The sequence below is a fragment of the Engystomops pustulosus genome, chromosome 4, assembly GCF_040894005.1.
Source record: "Engystomops pustulosus chromosome 4, aEngPut4.maternal, whole genome shotgun sequence".
Lineage (NCBI taxonomy): Eukaryota > Metazoa > Chordata > Amphibia > Anura > Leptodactylidae > Engystomops > Engystomops pustulosus.
In genome coordinates this window covers 77,189,240-77,201,223 of record NC_092414.1, presented here as the reverse complement: position 1 = coordinate 77,201,223, position 11,984 = coordinate 77,189,240, and positions in this window count along the sequence as shown.

Below are 11,984 nucleotides of genomic sequence, written 5' to 3'. Positions count from 1 at the left end.
AGATAAGGAGGTGCAGCATTATTCAGAGCTTTGTGGATGAGGGTTATTATTTTAAAGTGAATACGGAAGGAGACAGGTAGCCAGTGCAGTGATTGGCACAAACTGGAGGCATCCGTGTAGCGTTTGGCCTGAAAGACGAGCCTGGCTGCTGCATTAAGAATAGATTGAAGAGGAGAGAGTTTAGAGAGTGGAAGACCAATTAGTAGAGAGTTACAGTAGTCTAGTCGAGAGTGAATAAGTGCAACAATTAGCATTTTAGAAGTTTCAAATGTCAGAAACGGACGGATTCTGGAGATGTTTCTGAGATGCATACGGCAAGAGCGAGCAAGAGATTGAATATATGGTAAAAAGGAGAGGTCAGAGTCCAGCACAACCCCAAGACAGCGGGCCTGCTGCCTTGGTGCTATAGTGATCCCACAGACCGAGATGGAGAGGTCAGGGTTGGGTTGGTTAGTAGATGGTGGAAAGACAAGAAGTTCAGTCTTAGAAAGATTAAGTTTCAAGAAGAGAGAGGACATGATGTTAGAGACAGCAGAGAGACAATCACTAGTGTTCTGGATTAAGGCAGGAGTGATGTTACGTGCAGAAGTATATAGCTGGGTGTCATCAGCATAAAGATGATACTGGAAACCAAATCTGCTGATGGTTTGTCCAATGGGGGCAGTATAGAGAGAGAAGAGAAGAGGACCTAGGACTGATCCCTGAGGAACCCCGACACTGAGAGGAAGATGAGTAGAGAAAGATCCAGAAAAGGAGACACTGAAAGTGCGGTCAGAGAGATAGGAAGAAAACCACGAGAGTGCAGTGTCCTTTAGGCCAATGGAGTGAAGCATCCTAAGGAGGAGCTGGTGGTCCACAGTATCGAACGCTGCGGATAGATCCAGGAGAATGAGGAGAGAATAGTCACCTTTGGATTTTGCAGTGAGGAGATCATTGGAGACTTTAGAAAGAGCAGTTTCAGTGGAATACATAGAGCGAAAACCAGATTGTAGGGGGTCAAGGAGGGAGTTAGCTGAGAGATAGCGGGTTAGTCGAGAATAGACCAAGCGTTCCAGGAGTTTGGAGATGAAAGGGAGGTTAGAAACTGGTCGGTAGTTAGTAGCATTGGATGGGTCCAGTGAAGGTTTCTTTAGTAAAGGGGTAACAATAGCATGCTTGAAAGAAGAGGGGACGACCCCAGAAGAGAAAGAGAGATTGAAAATTTTAGTTAGGTGAGAAGTGACTGCTGGGGAGAGAGACTGCACCAGATGTGAGGGGATGGGGTCACTGATGCAGGTAGTGGGGCGAGCAGAGGAAAGGAGCCTAGACACTTCTTCCTCTGTGACTGGCTCGAAGGAAGAGAGTGAACAAGATAAGGTATCGTTATCGTTAAAATGTTATTTTATGTGATGGCATACGGGAAAAAAAAGTGCTAACAATCCAAATTAGAAACTGATGATTTCGTTTGTATCCCTCTTGAAATAGTTAAAAAAAATCTCATGAATAAGCTATAGACCCCCCCAAAGTGAATTATCTATACATTGTATCTCACCCCACAAATAATAAGCCCTCATATGTTTGCATTACCAAAAAAATAAAAATTGTATAGCTTGTACATTGTGCCAATACAAATCTGCTCTCATTCTATGCCCAGGCGTGCGCCCATACAGCAGTCACCACCACATATGGGGTGTCGCTACACTTGGGAGAAATTGGGCATTTCATTATTTAATTCACTATGAAAGTGTCATTTTCGGTCTCAATAAATGTATTTTCCCAAAAAATTCAAACGTGTCTAAATCGCACTTCCATTTTGTTTTAACCTATGTGAAACACTTAAAGAGTTAATAGACTTAGTAGAAGTTGTTTTACATACATAGAGGTGTGTAGATTCTATAGGGGGGTATTACTATATTTAGGCCTCTCAAAGTCACTTGAAAGCTGAGTTGTCCCACAAAATGTGAGTTTTGGCGATTTTCATGAAGATTAGAAAATTTGCACATAAAGTTCTGCGCCTTATAACATTCAAGAAAAATGAGAGGACACATAAAATATCATCTCAACATAAAGCTGACATCCCGTAAATGTTAATTATCAAGCTTTTTGGGTAGTTTAATTATCTGCCTGGAAAGCAGGAATTTCAAACCTTGAAAATGAAGAATTTTTATGAACTTGTGCCAAGAACGAAACGAAAAACGTATCACTTAAATTTTACAACTAACATAAAGTACAATGTGTTACGAGAAAACAGTCTCAAAATCACCTGGATATGTTAAAGTGTTCCGAAGTTATAACCAATTATCGTGATACATGTCAGATTCTACAAATCGTGTCTGGTCATTGAGCTGAAAACAAGCGTCGGTGATAAGGGGTTAAGACCTTGGACTCCTACTTTGCACAATGTATTAGTTGGTCTAGTTTATGCCATAAAACTTTGGCACATTTACATCATTTTTGTGCACTAACTCTTCCCTGAAGCAATGCCCTTTTGTTGTACTAGTACAAATATTCTAAAACCATGTATAAATGAAGCACAGGGATTTGAAATGTGTGCAGTGATAAATATATAATTAGGTAACCTACCAGTTAGAATGGCAGGGGTAAGCTGTAAGTACCGAGCACCAGCGGTATCGCGGTTTTAACACTTTTTAAACTTTAGAGCAGAAGAGGCTTCGGCGCTGCGTGCGCACGATCGTGCGCGCGCCTACATAGGAAATAGCAGAGATGTTGCGCGCGCAGCGCCAATACCGCGGTTTATAACACTAACGAAAGTAAGTACCGGCACCAGCTCACCCTGGTTAGCTTTAAGTATATTTTTAAGTATATATCCTTTAAGTATATTTTTGCTTATTATTATATTTATTCCTTTTTTAAATAATTTCTTACAAATATTACAGCTGTCCTCACTCTAAGGTCACCCATGCAAAGTATACATTATCCTTACCACTGCAGTGATGTACTACTGAAGGTAGTCAAGAACTTTAACAAGCTAATATTTACATTCTTAGCATATCTCCTGCTAAGAACAGAAATAGATGAAATTCTGGTATGAGAACACTTCTCGTATCTCTAAGTGTATTGTCCTAGTCTATCAAATATAACACCATTTCAATGTTCATTCTCCATAGTGGTATTTCCTCACTCCTTAAATTTCTGAGATGAATCAACCTTAGATTACACCACTGACTGATGGCTGAAATATTTTGCTGTTCATATATATATATATATAATGAACAGCAAAATATTTCAATCATCACAGTCAGTGGTGTAATCACTGACTGTGATATATATATATATATATATACATATATATATATGCGCAACTTAGCACGGGGAAACAGGCCGTGCTAAGTTGCGCAGGCGCGCTTGTGCCGGAGAGCTCGGTGACGTCACCAGCTCTCCAGCACTTTAGAATCTGGCGCACGCACGGGCGCGCGCATGGTACGCCGTGCCCAAATGCGTGCGCCGAGTTATAAGTTAATATAACTTATTAACCGGCGATAGGGGCTCTGTTCCCCTAACAAAAATATGCTCTGGCACCAGCTTACCCTGAGCTGGTGCCATGTATATGTGTATAAACCTACAACTTTTAAGTGGTAGGTTTCCTTTAAACGAGGGGTCGTCTGTAAGTCAGGTGTCCTTAAGTAGGGGACCGCTTGTACTTGAGTATAAGCCGGGTTTTTCAGCACCAAAAATGTGCCAATATAACCTAACTCAGCTCACACTCGAGTCTATAAAAAAAATAACTCTGTACGACGCACCCCGCAGGTCCTCTTCTTGCTTCTGGTCCTCCGGCTTCCTCTTCGCGTCCCTGCGCCCTACCAGCACCAGCATTATAAAATCAGCCTCTTGCTTACACAAGTGGAGACTCCAGGGTCGCTCACAGAATGACAGCAGCAAGCGACTTTTTTTGTACCAGCAAAGCAGGGGGACCAAAAAGACTGAGCCGGGGGACTAGAAGAAAGAAGTGGACCTGCGGGGAGCGTCGGAAAGGTTAGTATAGATTTCATTTTTTATAATAGGCAGTGCATACTCGGAGCAGGGGCTGCTGGCTTTATACTGGGGCAAGGGGCACACTATATACAAAGGGGCATGGAGCTGGCTGGCTATATACTAGGGGGAAGGGGCTGCTGGCTATACACTAGGAGGCATGGACTGGCTGGCTATATAGTGGGGGCATTGGAATGCTGGCTATATAGTAAGGGGCATGGGCATGCTTGCTGTATAATAGAGGGAATGGGCATGCTGGCTATATACTAGGGGGCAGGGGCATGCTGGCTATATACTAGGAGGCATGGGATGCTGGCTATATAATAGGGGGCATGGCCTGCTGGCTATATACTAGGGGGCATGGGCTGCTGGCTATATACTAGGGGGCATGGGCTGCTGGCTATATACTAGAGGGCATGGGCTAGCTGGCCATATACTAGTAGGAATAGGCTGGCTATATACTGGTGAGCATGGGCTGGTGGGCTCTATACTAGTGGGCATGGACCGGCTGGCCATATACGAGGGGGAATGGTCTGGCTGGCAATATTCTGGCGGCATGGGCTGGCAGGCTATATACTATGAAGCATTTGCTGGTAGTCTATATACTAGGGGGCATGGGCTGGCTGGCTATATACTGGAGAGTATCGGCTGGCTAGCTATATACTAGACGGCATGGGCTGGCTGGCTAGCTATATACTAGAGGGCTTCGGCTTATACACGACTCAATAAGTTTTTCCAGTTTTTTGTGGTAAAATTAGGTACCGCGGCTTATACTCGGGACAGCTTATACTCGGGTATGTACAGTAGTTATTTCTTTATAAAATTAGCCGATAAATCACTACAAATGTGAACAAAAAGCTTTTTTGTCGATTTTTATTGCAATTTTTTATAAGTAGTGAAACTGAATAAACTTTTGCCAAAATATGTGATAAATATGTACAGCAATATTCCATCATCCTTTTCCCAAGTTCAGCTTCAAATGCAGAGGGTGCATGTACTTTTGCAATTTTGCAAACTGTAAGCTAAGTCCTTTCTGCAGATCTAAGTCCTTATGTTTCAGCTGACAGGTTGAAGGAGGCACATTTCAAATGCCTATTTCTCCTGAGTCCTAGCACAAATCTGATGGCTATATCGATTATTACCACTCTTAAAGTTACAGTCGGAAATCTCAGAAATAGAAAGCTACATATAAAACTCTAACTTTGTGTGTATAGTGTATAGAAGAGATTTCTAGCAGCCACAAGATCAGCTCATGCACTTTGAGAACAACCAGCCCCCCACCCGATATATGAATTGATTCAAGAAGTCAACTTTATAATGCATATGGATGAACTGGTTGCAGAGTAAAGGGGCTTTACTAACACATTCATTTCTGTCTGGCACAGTATTGGATGCTCTTACAGGGCAAAGCTGAATTCCAGTGTCTCGTTACCTGAATGAATATACTCCATCCCCTATTTTTGTCCCTGTATACTCCCTATATCCCCCTTTCTTTTTCTCTTCTCTGCTTACCTGCTTGTTCTTTCTCTCTCTGGTTCCTCCCTCTTCCTCCTGCTAGGATTGTTTTCTTTTGCACTATTGCTAGTGAGTTTTGTCACAGTAATTACCAAAGGTATATTCATCTTCAGCGTTGCTTTCTTTTTTGCCTTATAATTGTTTTAAGTACATACTTAAGAATTTGTGAAGACTAACTTACTCTCAGTGTATGCTGGTGAATATTTAAATGTTATGCTAACAAAGTCTAGGATTACCTTGTATAGTCTGCTGTTGCACATTTCACTGTAATATCAGAATGCGACTAGTTTCTGCTCTACTGTTTGGAATCCCAGCAGACCCTTCTCTTGGAATTCCCTAAGGCAGTGGTCCAGCTTTATCCACTACTGAGGTTTCTCTAGAACAAAGATCCATGGATTTGACGTGGATTGAATAACAAGCAACAAGAAAAATCCCCATCTTCGGAGGTGTGGAGACTTAAAGGGAAGCTGTCATCACGAATATACACAATAAAACTTACTCCCAACTACAGCTTTGTTAAAAGGTCCGCTTCAGGCGCCCCAGCTTAAATTTGCCTCCTCTAACCAGTAAAATAATTTACTAAACTTTTTCTGCCTGTCTATGTTGGCTCCACCCACCGGAGTATGGCTCCACCCATCATGGGTGTTTGAAGTGACTAGATCCTCATTTTCCCGCATGGTACTAACTGCTAAATACATTCTGCAGTGAGAGGGACAGCATTCTGGTAAGGACAGATAGAAGACTTCCTGTCTTCTGAGGATGACATTTGAAAAGACAGTGAACTGTCAATCAAAAGAAAGAGGTGTGGTTCGCAGACAGCCTGGAGAAAATGTGACTCTTCTATTCAATTTCTGACTACTTGACTACTCTCTACTAATTTGCATGTCAGAAAAACAGCTGTAATTAAGGTACAATGCCTCAGTGCCAGATAATTTTAGGTGATATGAGGAGGACTTTTAACCCTTTACCAGCATGTATTACTGAAGTAAGGGGTACAATTCTGGTGACAGGTCTTCTTTAAGTTAATCCAGCTATCCAATATGTGAGAGGCAAGGGGACCAGCAACCAGAAGAGAACAGAAAACTACTATCTATGTCATTGTTCCTGGGTTACACTGCATGTAGTTTCTGCATAAAAAAATTAATGTCCCACCCACACCTCGCCCACATAGGGGATGAAAATATAAATTTTATATAATTAAATAGATTAATTTGTCACATATTTTTTTTTTGGGGGGGGGGGGTTTGTTCCAGTGTGCATTTCTCACGATAACCCCATTTATGAATATTTTTTACTCAATAAGATTTTTAGTGATTATAGCGCCATCTGTCAATGAAAATTTACCTGAATCTTGGCTTGAATCCATGCAGTTTTTCCTGGGGAATCTGAATCTGCAATAAAAATTGGGGTTCCCTAGATTAAGGTTTTAAGACTTAAAAGGAAACCTACCATTTGATTTGATGCATTATGAAGCAAGCATACCTTGAGAATTATGTATCTACACTGATGTAGGATCATAACTTGGTTTATCCCTGAGCTGACTGGTTTTGCTGAAAACAATTATAACATTTAGGACCTTGGGAATGCTGGGTCAGGCTGGCTGACATAAACACATTACACACAGAGCTTGTAATTACAAATGGAGGTTAGTTAAGACATGACTAATCAACCTGACCTGGATCACTTATACACAGTAGCTCGGGGATGGTGCAGCAATTGATTATTCTGGCTTCAGGCACAACCCAGTGATTACATCATCCTTTGCAGGAGTGAATAACCAATGTGCTAGGACAGTGGTGGCGAACCTATGGCACTAGTGCCAAAGGGGGCAGTCTCTGTGGGCACCCAGGCCATCACCCCAGCATGAAGTTCACCAGACAGGACTCGAAGAATCTTCCTACAGAATTTTCCTACAATGATAGGCAAATTTGCCCTCCTCCTTTCAACTGCATTGGTGTCTATAGGAGGCTGAACGATTGAAAGTTGTCAAAGAACAAGGAGAAACACATTACTGCTTAAGTTGCTGCGCTGGCACTTTGCAATAAATAAGTGGCTTTTGGTTGAAGTTTGGGCACTCAGGCTCTAAAAGGTTCGCCATCACTGTGCTAGGAGAAGCGCTGAACCAGCCATAGAAGCCACAGAGCTTCATTTTGATAATGTTATATGTGTTTTACAGCAAAACCACTCAGCACAGGGATTAAACAAGATATGATGGTGCATCAGTGAAGCTACAGCATTCTCAAGGTACGTTTGCTTCATAATGGATCAAATCAAATAGTAGTAAATGTTGAAAAATATTTGATACGTATATATTTAGTTTTTTGATCCAATGTGTATTTCGCAATACAACACAAAAGTAGAAATACTTTCACTTGCTACACAACAGGATGTATATTTGCCAAAGCTTGATTAGACTAGTATCACATCATTGGCACCTATGTTTCTAAGCAATAAGCTATTATTTGCAATTATTTAAGGGCTTTTATGCCACTGACGTGGGGCAGAGGTCCTGATAAATATGCCCCAATGACTTTATCGTAATAGAAATGAGACATTTCTAGTCATTTCACAACTAAGTTTTCAATCTTGTGATGATATTATGTAATTTCACTGCAACAGTGAAGGGAAAGCACGATGCTGAAACATATGTTTGGAATTTTTGTTAGCCTGTATCTCTAATACTTGGTATGTAAATGAGCATGAATAAGGAAATGAAAATAAAGAATGGCTTTGCTGAGAAGTATAAGCTAACTCTCTCGCACACACTTCAAATATGAAATAATTTAAAAAAGAAACAAAATATAAAGATACAACTGCAGAAGAACAACCCACAACAGATTTTTTAAAACTATATAAATTTGCTATCTCTGTGATCATACTGAGCCAAAGAATAAAGGGAACATGTCTCAAAGGTTTTTTTTTGCCAGTTCCACCACACTTTTTCAACTCCACAGTGCAATTCCTCATATAGATCTGTACACTGGAAACATCAAAACATATTACTTTTGGAAGGAGGGGAGTTAAAAAACAAAATGCAAAGGAGTTGAAGTATGATCACAGAGATACTAAATTTAAACAGTTTTCTTGTGATGTCTTAGTGTGATGAAATATAGAAATATACATGCACAAGGGGGGGGGATCACATGCCAGGTTTCCCCCCTAGCCTTATGTTGAATGACTAATTAAGTCTTTGGAAGGGACATTTCAAAGACCGAAGAGGGTCTAGGGGTAGCCATCAACAAACACTTCTGTAGCCTTGGCAACTCCAGGCTTTCATTAGAGTTCCCTCTACTTTTAGACAAAGGATAATAAAATCCCAAGTGCTTGTATGACTAATATGTCAGTTATGGAGATATGATGCATCCCATCTCAAGGCCAAATGCATATTTGGGATCAGTACTGCAAGAGAAATGCATACCTGTTTGTTCTAGCATCCTAGGACACAAAGATTTCAGTGCTATGGGAGCATAGAAAGTAGGTCATGTTTGGTCTAATTGTAGTCCACGGATTAATCCCATTGAGAAGCTAGAACTCCTCCGAAGTCCTGGATGTGATGCAAGGTAGGAAAGTTTCCAGAGCCCCATTTTTCCCCATTAGTTCTACACAAGGTAATGGGATTGCTTGTACATGTATTTGTATTCTGTTAAACTGTATATATATCTACTGTGTGTATTGTTTGTCTAGTGTGCCCTTTGGGCACTCTGCACAAACTACAACCAAAACCCATGTTTTTTTCGCAAAGTGCCAATGGGACAATTTAAGCAGTAACTTACTACCTGCGCTGTCACAGGTTTAAATTGTAAAGGCACCCAAGGACACCAATACAGTAGAAAGAAGGAGAAGAAGTTTGGATTATCATATTAGCTTCCTTCTAGGGTCCTGGACTGCCTGGCACTGCAAGAGGCATTGAATGCTGCCTGGCGAACTCTGTGCTGGTGTTGCGATGTGGGTGCCCATTTAGAGGGCTCTGAGTGCCCCCTCTGGCACCCGTGCCATAGGTTCGCCACCACTGCCTTAGGGCAATAAAATAGATAAATTTAACCCAGATTGCTCTTTTATCTCGATCTATGAATCCCCATGTACATGTTTTGGTTATATACATGCTACCCTGGGACAGCATGTATCCTGTTATGGACCAGGTTTATATCAGACAGAGAAGCTGGTATTCTGTTTCATTTAAGGGCAAGTGTTGTGCCATACCGGTGGTTGTGTGGACAACTCTATCTCTCTTCCTGCGCCTCCCAGAACTCTTGCATTCAGGGAGTGTTTATAAAAACAAGTGGACAACGCAGGTCAGCAACAACTGGTGCAAACCATGTCAAATCTCAATCCAATAGAGAAGTGAGAAGGTACAGGCCGGAGTTTAGATACCAGAAGGTTAGCAAATCTATGAACAGAGCAAGTGTGAATAAGGCTCGACAGAATCTTGACCAGCAAAGAATGTAGGGTGTGCTGTACATTTTTTGGAAGGCTAGGCCCTGCCACAGGGGGGAAGAAAAAGAAATCACAGGCACACAAAGTTAACTCTCTGTGTTAATAATGGCTTGTGCACCCGCCTGTCCATCGCAAGACCATGGACATATTTGTATCCACTGTAAAGATAGAAGCCTTCTTTAGCAGGACAGCAAGCAGAGATCTAGAAAACCGTGAGGAATTGATACAGAAAGTATATTGGAAAATTGTATAACTTTTAATTACATTACACAAACTATATTAATTGTTTGCTGAAAGTGGACAACTTTCAGATTTTCTTTTCTTCTGTTGCAGCCTTTAGTTCATTCCAATGCCCACAGTCCAAACTTTGGGGGGAGATTTATTAATCTGTCTACGACAGAATTCTGTCGTAATTTGCACAAAAAATTGTCTGCACCACATTTATAAAGGGTTTTACACAGCTTTCTGGTTCTCCTACATCTAGTTTGACAAAATGGGGCATGGCCTCGCGTCAAAAAGGTCCATGTGACAAAAATAATGCTGACCCGACAGAATTTGGTCCTAATTCCCTGACGTAAAGTAAGCCAACTGATAGGAGGTGTAGAGTACGACTAGTCAGCCTTATACTAGGATAGATTTATCATCAAGCATTAGACACTTTTTATAAATCTGCCCTAATGAGTTTATCTACCTGTATATCAGGTGCAATATCTCAATAAGTGGTCTGTATCTCTAATATAATACCCAGTATGATTCTAGGTACCATAGATCCCATGGGCATCTGAAGTGATGTTCTGCTTCAGCCTCTCAAAGAGATTTAACGTAGCTAAAATAAAAAAAATAAATAATAACTAGAGATGAGCGAACACTAAAATGCTCGGGTACTCGTTATTCGAGACGAACTTTTCCCGATGCTCGAGTGCTCGTCTCGAATAACGAACCCCATTGAAGTCAATGGGAGACTCGAGCATTTTTCAAGGGGACCAAGGCTCTGCACAGGGAAGCTTGGCCAAACACCTGGGAACCTCAGAAAAGGATGGAAACACCACGGAAATGGACAGGAAACAGCAGGGGCAGCATGCATGGATGCCTCTGAGGCTGCTTAAACGCACCATTATGCCAAAATTATGGGCAACAGCATGGCCATGACAGAGTGACAGAATGAAGCTAGATAGTATCTAAAACATGCAATAATTGACCCTGACACTATAGGGGACGGCATGCAGAGGCAGCGGCAGCAGGCTAGAGAGTGTCATGGCGACATACCCTAAATGGACTCAGGCTTCAAACCAATGGGTGGCAGAGAGGAACCAAAGGAGGTGAGCAAGAAGTGCTCAAATAATATCGGTACATGATAAAAGTTTGCCAGTATATTTTGTGGATTACACAGCAGGGTGGCGACAAAGTTAACATGGAAGCCATGAAAACAACCCAAAATTCTGCCTGACACAGCTCGTTTGATAAGGGGACCATGTATGGAGGCAGTGAACTAGTAGTAGATTAAAGGTGCTGCAGTTAAAACTATGTTAGTTGGATCTTGGCATGGAGCTGGCGCTCCGCTGCCAGACGAGCTTTCGCCAATCCAAGCCCCTGTCTCTAGGCTACTCCCCAAACAGCACTTTTGTATAAGATCAAGTGTAGTAGCGTTCTTATAAGTTTAGGATATGCCGGGTGAGGGGAATGTAAACAGATGCGCAAGAAGCGCATGATGCGCATGGAGCTGGCGCTCCGCTGCCAGGCGAGCTTTCGCAAATCCAAGCCCCTGTCTCTAGGCTACTCCCCAAACAGCACTTTTGTATAAGATCAAGTGTAGTAGCGTTCTTATAAGTTTAGGATATGGCGGGTGAGGGGAATGTAAACAGATGCGCAAGAAGCGCTGAAATAATATCCCTAAATGGTAAAAGTTTGCAAGTATATTTTGTGGATTACACAGCAGGGTGGCGACAAAGTTAACAACTTTGATGTGGAATGCCCTGTAATAGCTCTTGGGCGGTGTGCCTTTTATCGCCTAGGCTCAGCAGTTTCAGCACCGCCTGCTGTCGCTTAGCGACGGCACTGCTGCTGTG